The sequence below is a fragment of the Pan paniscus genome, chromosome 17 (genome assembly GCF_029289425.2).
Source record: "Pan paniscus chromosome 17, NHGRI_mPanPan1-v2.0_pri, whole genome shotgun sequence".
NCBI classification, from domain to species: Eukaryota; Metazoa; Chordata; class Mammalia; order Primates; family Hominidae; genus Pan; species Pan paniscus.
In genome coordinates this window covers 79408749-79418887 of record NC_073266.2, presented here as the reverse complement: position 1 = coordinate 79418887, position 10139 = coordinate 79408749, and the positions used below count along the sequence as shown (strand labels likewise).

At 49.0% G+C, this 10139-nt stretch overlaps 1 protein-coding gene across 1 annotated transcript in view; it reads left to right on the top strand.

Annotated features, from left to right (window-relative positions):
* The first annotated feature begins 3136 nt into the window (after positions 1–3136).
* Positions 3137–10139, top strand: part of RNF152 (ring finger protein 152) — an 82031-nt gene continuing 75028 nt past the window's right edge. The window contains exons 1-2 of the mRNA XM_034943889.4: positions 3137–3385; positions 4600–4722. The gene's annotated coding sequence lies outside the window, so the exon portion shown is untranslated. The remainder of the gene's footprint in view (positions 3386–4599; positions 4723–10139) is intronic.

The following is a 10139-nucleotide window of genomic DNA, read 5'->3' as shown; positions in this document are numbered from 1 at the left end:
ATAGGTGTCTCATGCCTCCCTAAAATGTATAAAACCAAGCTGTACCCTGACCACCTTGGGCACATGTTCTCGGGACCTCCTGAGGGCTGTGTCATGGGCCATGGTCACTCATATTTGGCTCAGAATAAATCTCTTCAAATATTTTACAGAGTTCAACTCTTTTCATCGACATTTTTGGTATTGTCTGATTCCTCCATTAGAATGTAAGTTCTGTGAGGGCAGGAATTTGGGGGCGTTTTCTCTATCCTAACCCTAGGACCAGGTTCCCAGTACATAGTCCATACTCAATGAATATTTGTTGTATGAATTCATGAATATTTGGATCTTTATCTCAGTCCCCAGTGCTGGGGTCCCATCCTGACAGCCCTAGTCCTTCAAGACCTGGGATTCAGCCTTGATTCCCTCTCTCTCTCCCACACATGGGCAGTGCCCAGTCTCCAGGGCAATGCCAGATTCTCTGACCATGCTGCTTGCTGGCTTGCAGCTCTAAACACTACCTGGTCCTAACGGCCTTGATCCTGGAATTTCTCACCGAAGACTCTGCTGGGACGTGTTGTTGCCTGTTCTTCCTCTGACTCAAACTGTTTTTGCCCGCCCCAGTGCTGGCCTACGACCGGCCTTAAGAACTGGCCTATCCCAGTCTGCCCTAGTTAATTAACCTTCTCTGTGTGACAGCTTTACAAGACTGGACAGAAGGCAGAACACCCATGATGCTCTGTGAATTAAAATCCCAGCCAGTGGAAGTGAAAGAGTAAGGATGGGGGTGGTTATTCCACATCGAGTTGAATGCTTGAATCCCCTAAATAATAGTTCCAAAAGCAGCTGAATAAAAGAGTTGAAAAATTTTGGAACAATTACTGATCCCTGAAATTAGCTTCTGAAGAGTAGTCTTTAAAGTCATTCTTGTATAATCATAACATTTCTAGGCTGAACTTTCCTAGTAAAATTTGGGATGTTATAACTCCTTGCCAACATCAGAGTTTTCAAGACCCTCATTAACTTCTCCTTAAAGTGAATTTCTGGAGCTGGGCTTGGTGGTTTACACCTGCAATTCCAGCACTTTGGGAGGCTGAGGCAGGAAGATCGCTTGAGGCCAGGATCAAGACCAAACCAGAGCAACAAAGAGAGACTCCTATCTCTACAAAAATAAAAAAATACAAAAATTAACTGGGCATGGTGGCACTCCTGAAGTCTCCCAGCTACTTGGGAGGCTGAGGCAGGGGGATGCTTGAGCCTGGGAGATTGAGGTGGTGGTGAGCCAGGATTTTGGCCACTACACTCCAGCCTGGGCAACACAGTGAGACCCTGTCTCAAAAAAAAAAAAAAAAAAATTCTCCTTCCTGCCCTGAAGTTGGGGCTTAAAATAAAGACTCTTGAAGTCTTCTACTTCAGGATTAACTTAGGCTTCTAAAACATGGATACAGATTTTACTCTTTTCAGGTGTATGATAGAGGTTTTAGCTTGGGTGAACAAAGGGATAAGCATCAGTCAGATGACCATAGGAGGCAACGTTTTAATTGGGATCCCAGAGACAACTGATACCCATGCAGCTTTATCTGTTTCTAGATGACCAGTTTTATGTATGTGCTTAAGGACAGCACTTTTGGAAACCCCATCAACAGGTCGTAATTGTGGGACATGACAAGGGTGCTCTCAGTACATTGTGAGTTTTATAGTAGGTTACCTAGAGTCCCCACTGGCTCATAGGGCTTCCTCTAAAAAAAAAAAAAAAAAAAAAAAACCAGGCGCGGTGGCTCATGCCTGCAATCCCAGCACTTTGGGAGGCCGAGGCGGGCGGATCACCTGAGGTCAGGAGTTCGAGACCAGCCTGGCCAACATGGCGAAACCCCATCTCTACCAAAAATACAAAAATTAGCCAGACGTGGTGGTGCGGGCCTGTAATCCCAGCTACTCGGAAGGCTGAGGCAGGAGAATCGCTTGACCCCGGAAGTCGGAGGTTTCAGTGAGCTGAGATCGCGCCACTGCACTCCAGCCTGGGTGACAGAGCGAGAGTCCATCTGAAAAAAAAAAAAAAAAAAGTAAAAAAAGAAATCTTGGCAGAAGCATTTCAATAAGCTACTTGGGGGAGTGAAAATGGGGGCTCTTTCCTTGCGGATACTACGGACCTTAAGACAAAGACGGCTCCACTCCAGCAGTGGGGAAAGGCAGCAAGTGCCGCTGGAATCCGTGGGGATCACACTCAGCTGAGCCCTGCTGCTGGGGACCGGGTAACGTCCGCAGGCTGAACTTCATCTCAAGAAGAGAGTTTTAGGTTTTCATGCTGCAGAGAAATCCTTTAAAAAGGCACCAAAGGGCATGGAACTATCTTCTACCAAGGACCTTTCTCCTCCATTCTCCTATTTCGCAGTTAACTCAAGAGGCGGGAGATTTTCTCCGGGGAACAAGACATTCTAAGCACCTCCCTAGGTCGAAGTTAGGTTTTAAGGTGTGGAATAGGGTGGGCCCCGAGGTTCCGTGGGGTTCGCGCTTCCATATAACCCCTAGGACTTGCATCTCTTTACTCCCCTGCTTCTTGTCCCCCATTCGAGGGATTCAAGTAGTGGGGTGTCCATTCGGGCCTCTTTGGAAAGCGGGGCCCCACCCTGGCTGGACTACGTGAACTTTTAGGGGCAGCCAAAAAGTATCCGGTGACGAGGATGCAGGGCAGCTTCTGGAAACCTGATGATCTCAGCTCCTCCCTCTCGCTGTCCGGGTCCTAGGCACAGACTGGGCACCCCCCAACCCACCCACCGCGGCCCCGGCCCCCTTCCCGGCCCTGCCCCTCCTCCCGGCTGCCCAGGCCTCCTTTCACACCTGACGCCAGCTCAGGTCCCGCTTTTGCACGGTAGAGAGACGGCGTCGAGGTCCTGGCCGAGGGTAGGCACTGGGGGCAAAGCCGAGGGAGCGCGCGAGAGAGGGTCGGCAGCCCCTCACCCCGGGGGAGGTGGGCGATTCGGGACTGATGGACAGAAGTCCCGGGCCCGCCGGGCTGTGGGCGGGGAGGAGGGGGTGGAGCCGCCGGGGAGGGCGGTGCCGCGGGGAGCGGAGCCCAGCCTCTCCCCCCACCCCCTTTGGTGCCGGAGTCTCAGTGACACAAAAAGCTCTCGCTCGGTGCCGAGCGCCTGGCGGCGGTGTCCGACCGCGAACGCGGAGGGCGGCCGGGCAGGTGGGGGTGCCGCCCGAAGGGCCGGGCCGGGAGCTGCGGCTGCAGGCGCCGCCGCCGCGCTGTCAGCGTCCGCCCCGTGGCTCTCGGCGGGAGGAGCGGCGGCCGCCGGCCCGGGGCGCGAGTCTGGCTGAAAGGAGCGGGCGCGCCGGGACCACCCGGCGATGCTGTCGCCGCCGCCGCCGCCTCTGTAGCGAGCACCCGAGCCCGCCGCGGAGAAAGGTCAGTGAGTTTCGGTTTGTTTCTCTGCTCTGCCGGCTCCGGATCGGGGGCGGACAGAGGGGTGCGCAGGGATGTGTGCGCCCCTACGGCAGCCGCGCCGAAGCCGTGGAAGCGGGAAAGGGCAGCTGCCGCCTGCTGTAACTGGGGAGATCTTCTGGACCACGGAAGGGGTGGCGGGGCCGCAGGGGTCCCGGGGAGGGGAGCGCGGGGTCTGGCGGGGCACGGGGGAGGTGGTCCCGGGAGTTGCGTGTCTCCTGAGAGCTGGCGGAATTGGGCGGGCGGCCGCGGCGGGGAGCGGCGCTGTCGGCTGCTCGGCCGAGTCCTCGGATGCCCCCTGGAGCTCCGGTCCGAGGGCGCTCGCCTCGTGCCCGCGCCGCGCGCGCCCCTGGGTGTGCACGTGCGCGCGCGCCCGCCCCAGCTGCGCCCCCGGCCCGCACACACCCCGGCTCATCTTCTCCCGGTCCCCTTGTCTCGCGCCTTCTCCAGCCCTAGAAGTTGCCCCAGGGCCCCTCCCGGGATTAGAGAGCGCTGTGAAGGGCCAGATGTTGGGGGTCTTTTGTGCAGACACACGCGCCTGGGGCGCTTGCTCCTGGAAGGACAGCGGCAGGACAAAGCCAGCGGGACTCGTGGGGCGCTGCTTGGGAAGCGGCGGTCCCCAGTCCCGCCTGGGGTCGGGGCATGGCTTGGGGAGCGCTGCCTGGGTCTGGAGAGAGTAGAGAAATCGCCAAAGCAGAGTGACGGTGACTTGATGAGGTGGCGGTGACTTGATGAGGTGGCGGACAGGGGCAAACGAAAGAAAGATGCTCGGGATTGCCGCGCTGTGTGCCTGTCTGCGCGGGTGACTAGGCGCCCCGCATTCCCATATGACCGGGTTACCTGGTAGATTTTGCCAGTGTGTCTTTGCCCCAAGATGTTATTCCCCACCTGCTCCGATTTCTTTCTTTCCTAGGGCTTACTGTTGCTAGTAGGCGCTCTGCCACCAGAGGGGAACTCGTGGGCGGGGGAGACTGCGGAGGAGGGGGGAGGTGGTTATTTATCCTGTAGAGACAATTAGGAGCCGTGACGCCCCCTTCTCGGCCGCCAGCCCTCCACACCTCATCTGCCTTGCTCCACCTCCCTAGTGCACCCGCTCCAGCCCCGTCTGCCCAGGAGGGCGCTTGGATTTCCTTCTCCGCGGCGCGTATCTAACCCTTCCTGCATGTATTTCACTGCAGGCTGAAGAAAGCTCAGTCTCAATTGTGTTTCCTGCCTGTCAGCCTCTTGCCTCCTAAACGTGTACCATTTCCACTTGATGTCATCACGCAGAAGGGGTGAAAGAGACTCGGTGACAGATACAGGTAACCCCCCACAATCTGGGTAGCCGCCTGGGTGTCTCTGGGTCATTTGGGCCGACAGTGCTGGCACAGGGCTGTTTGGGTGGTTTCTGCATCAACATCGTTCCTATCTGTGAGAAGGTGTGGGGGCTGCTAAAACTCCTGGTTCAAAGAAATAAATTGCAAATGACTTTATACCTTCCCTTTGAAGAAGCCATTGGAGGTAGGTGCAGGGTGAATTTGGGATTGTAGAAATCCCACCTGGTTTCCTTTGATGGGAATTTTGATATAATTAATACACAGGCAGTTGTATCTGAATGTTAGGTTTCCATAGATGCCTGCTTTCTTATCTGTAGTAATATATTTAGGCTTCAGTCTAGAGGTGGGGTATCCTTTGTTGAAAAGTATCATTGGAAGGCTGATTGTACTTTTGCCCAGTGCTCTAATTGAGCACTGGTCAAATGCAGTGACCTTCTTATGAAATACTGTCTTTCTTCTGTTCCTTCATTGTAATAGTGTTTGCAATATTAAGAGAGACATGCTAGCAGTGAGTACTGGGAGGTGGAAGGGAGGGCTGTTGGGGGCAGCAGAAAGAGAACAGAGAAAACAGCTTGAGTGAAGTTTCCATTTAGATAGCCATGAACCAGTAGACTCTCATTCTGCATTTTATCTTTAGGTTATTGGGGCTTTTCCAAAAACTCTGGCCTGTTCTTTTCTTTCCAAGGATAGTTCTGTTTTGATGTCAGCCTAGCCAGATCTGGGGTTATCTTGATAAGAGTGCAATGAAAAAACGTAACCTTCAGACTTAGCAGGACACTCCGGCATTAGCATTTTCTCCTAGAGGGCAGAGTCCTGCGCATCCTACACTAGTAGCAGGGAATAAGAATGGTTATGGAAATGGGCTTTCGATTTTTCTTGTAGGAAGACAGATTGCTGAGGGCCAAAGGCTCCTGGTATACTCTCTTTTACGTTGCAGTAACACCTTGGTATCTGTGACAGATTCTCTCTTCACCATTTTCCTCCAAATCCCTTGAAAAATGAAGTTAAAAACTTGAAAGATTTATTATTCATCTCCAATGTAGTTTTGTTTTGGAAGGTGACTTTAAAAACATAGGTGACACTAGCATTTATCCTTCTACTACAGGCGTTCAGGAGTCACTAGTAAAAGTAGTTGAGTTATCTAGTCCCAGGTGAAACAAAGGCCAGTGCTTTGCAAAGATCAGATGAGTAATGTGGTGCTAAGATAGAGGTATTTCTGACAAGTAATTTTTATATCAGCAATAGTACAGGGTGTGTACTGTGTTGCTGCAAGAAGAAAAAACATGTGATGGGATAATAGGGAATGTAATAATGCAATAGAAACAAGGGTGTGGTTTTTTTTTAATAGAAAGAATAAACACTTCACACACAAAATTCCACATGGCAAAACAGTAGCCTGCCCATGTAAATGCACGTCCAAGAACAAAGATAGCCACAGTGCAGTGTTAGGTTTCATTGTGGTTTTAAATTGTGTACAGTAATAAATCATAATAAAGTGTCCATTGATGCTTACTTTTTTTTATATAAGAAGGAGGCTCCCCACCCTCAGATGTGTTTAGCTTTAGGCTGGAGGATCCCTAGAGGGTAGTAGGCTGATCTTTGCCTCCAATGCCTGCTTCCTTTCTACAATGCTCATTTATTCATTTAGCAGATGTTTATTGGCACCTGATAGATAATGGACTCTGTGATAGATAATGGACTCAAGGGGTTGGGGTTGGGTGTAGGGGGAGACACCAAATTGAACTCCCTACAGGAAGACCTGATTCTAATTAACTTCAATGGAAGCTCAAGAGAGGTAGGATTGGACTTCTGGGGAGAGAAAATATGGTCATCCAGCCTCAACTTTAATGCCTCTTTCATTGAGGAGCTCACTGCTTCATAAATGGCTGTTGCTGTTGTCAGAAGGTGGCCTTTTCATTGTAGTCTTTTTAGCTGAATTCCATACAGTTCGATCCTTACATTGTTGAGGGTCATTCTGCTTTCATTTCTAATTCCCTCAGAGTTGTTTGAACCCACCTATGCTGTCAGCACCCTCTGCTTCTCAAGATAGTGTTCAGTTCCTGATGAAGCTGAATTTTGAAACAAATGCTGCTTTTCCATATTATCTGATTTAGAAAACAGATTGATGGGATGCTTTTGCAGATTTTTCTCTTTTTTAAACAGTGACGTACCAGCAAGATAGGTGAGGTTATGCTGCAGTAACAAATACCTCCAAGTCTCCATAGCTAAATACAGTTTCTTTCCTTCCCATGCTGCATCCAGTGTGGTTGGCAGGTGGACCCTGCTCGTCGTAGTCACTCAAGGACTCAAACTGATGGAGTCTTGGTCTTGATGTGAGCTTGCAAGATCATTGCAGCATCGGGAAGGAAATGCTGCAGGGTCTTGCTCTAGCAATTATGTGATCCTACCCAGAGGTGAGTTCCATCACTTTGGCCAGAACTGGGCATATGACCCTATTTAATCACAATTCAATATTTCTTGTGCTGAAAAAGGGAGAAGTGGATATGGGTGAGTAGCACTAGTGACTTCCACAGGGATCTGGTCTAGGTGAGGTTAGAAAGTGTTGGGACCTAGCTCAGTGCTTGGTGGGTATTGGATGTCACAAGAGTATTGATTGAATCAACAACCTGTAATTTACAACCTGTATATTTACTATTCCAACCTGTAATTTACTAATATATGGTCCTACCCCCACCTGTAATGTACTACTAATATGTTGATATGTTATTTACTAACATGGTTGTACACTGGTCATCAAATAAAATAATTATAATCCTCTCTTTGCCTATTTCAAGTGCATGTTTACTCTGAAGTGAAAGGCCATTAGGTATTTTCAAGGCTGATTCTAGGAGGTTGTGAGCTTAGCATTATGTAATAGAGAGGTGTTACTTACAGACTTTCTCTTCCTCACCATCTGCCTCTTGTTTAAGGCTTCCTGAGTTTGTTTGGAACCGCCCAGGGTAGAAAAAGAGTGGCAATGGGCCTAGGGCCACCCAGGAGGTGGCCTCCTACAGCAGAGACCACAGGGCAACAGATAAGATCTGAAGGGGGCAGGAATGTGTTTAGGGTAACCTTGGGTCACCCTTTTGTTACTTTGATATTTAGAAAAAGCAATTTGGGCAAGAGGCTTTTTCTGGTCACAGGACTAGTAGAACACCCAGAGAGTTTAGGGACATTTGTGCTTCCATCAGCAACTGTATTGACTAGGAGGGTGGTGAGTTCTAAAGCCTTCCTTGCCTCACTCTCCCTAAAAAGAGTTGGATGCTATGGAATAGGCATTGCAAGGTGCTCTGGATTCAGCAGTTGGTGGCTTGCAGAGATTTTGCTTTGGGAAGAGCTGTTCACTCATATATCTTTGTTCACATTGTGATAACTGCATGCATGGATGAGCATTTTAAAGATTTGATAAATACCTTAAGCATAAGCGTAGAATTTAACAAAATAATATTGCTTTTGGTTCAGTAATCACCTTGGCAAAGTCATTTTTATAAAGATAGCTCTCCAAATAAGGAAGTGGTGTGGTAAACTATGTTAGTCTCCAAGTCACAGTGACTAAGGGGATATCAGTATCAACCTAGGGAGGTTGAGACCACCCGGCTTCATTCAAGTGATAAGATGTAGCACCCAAAGCGTTTCTGAATTGGGAGATGAGCAGCTTGGAGACCAGCAGGAAGAACCAGATATAGACCATCCAAAAACCCATTCAGGGTGCCTGGGGTTGGGCTGAGGGCCAGGCACAGACTGAGGGAGAAGGAAAATGAAGCCCCGAGGAACTAGTCTTGAACTATATTTGGGAAGCCCGAAAATGCATTTCTATATTTTCTCTGGCCTCTGGGTCCCTACCACTTTAATTTCATACCCAAGTCGGCTGGTCAGGTAGGACACTTGTGGCGTGAAAGTGGTTTCTGGCACTGCCCATTGTGACGTCATAGAAACCGGAAAGGAAGAAGGTGTTGGTTTTCCTGCTCCTTTTCCCATGGCTTCGAGAGTTACACTGTGTGATCCAGCAGTCTGATCCATGATTGAAATCACAATTGGGATAAAGTTGGTAGAGATGCTTCTTAATTTACAGTGGGGTTATATCCTCATAAACCCCTCATAAGTTAAAAATATTGTAAGTGGAAAATGCATTTAATACACCTAACCTACTGACATCATAGCTCAGCCTGGTCTACCTTAACTGTGCCCAGAAATGCACATTAGCCTACAATGGGGGTAAAATCATGTAACAAGAAGCCTATTTTGTATTAAAGCATCAAATATCTCATGTAGTTTATTGAATACTGTATTGAAAGTGAAAGATTGGTCGTATAGGCACTCAAAGTACAGTTTCTACTGAATGTGTATTGTTTTCACACCGTTGTAAAGTCAGAAAATCAAAGGTCATAGGTCAAACAGTTGTAAGTAGGGAACCGTCTGTGCTTGTTACATGCTTAGGGATTTTCTATTTCTAATTGACTCACTGTCATTGTAGGATTTAAAGAGGGAGGCCTCAAATAGTGTATCTGTGACCTGCATCTCCTTTGGGTGGTTCTTGATGTCCATGATTTCTTGGCCGAGATCATGTTTGGCTGCTAAGGCCTGGACTACGTTCTTTGTGGAGTTGTGAGGGGGCTGCTTGTGATCTCCTAGGAGTGGAGAGGATGCCTTATTTACCCCTTGATGTACTAATGCCTGCATAAATAAAACTCATTGCAAACATCCTGCATGATGAAACTTACTCAAACATCACATAGACTTCCTGGTTACCTGCCTTTCATGCAAAGGAGGGGCTGAGCAAAGGAAGATGTGCTGCTGGTGGGAGCAAAGTTATGAGGAAGTAGAATCTCCAAATGCTGTGTTCTGTGCTTGTATTTTCTCTTTCTACAACCTCCTTTCCCCTGCCACTATCGCATTCCCACCTACCAAGGAAGTGTAACTTTCCCGGCTCAGTTCTGATCTAGACATCCAGATAATCACACTTGGTGCACTCCTCACTGAGGTTTGACAAGAATGGAAGAGATTTTGGTAAAAGCTTTGACAGATACTGTGGAAATAGGGAGCATTCTTTTTTTTTTTTTTTGAGATGGAGTCTCGCTCTGTCACCCAGGCTGGAGTGCAGTGGGGCATGATCTCAGCTCACTGTAACCTCTGCCTCCTGGGTTCAAACTATTCTCCTGCCTCAGCCTCTCGAGTAGCTGGGATTACTGGGATAATTTTTTCTATTTTTAGTAGAGACAGGGTTTCATCATGTTGGCCAGGCTGGTCTTGAACTCCTGACCTCGTGATCCACCCGCCTTGGCCTCCCAAAATGCTGGAATTACAGGTGTGAGCCACCGCACCTAGCCAGGAGCATTCTTCTTACTATTGCTGTTCTGCTCCTTGACAGATTCACTTAGTGACAGTTGCCACTGCCGCATCTT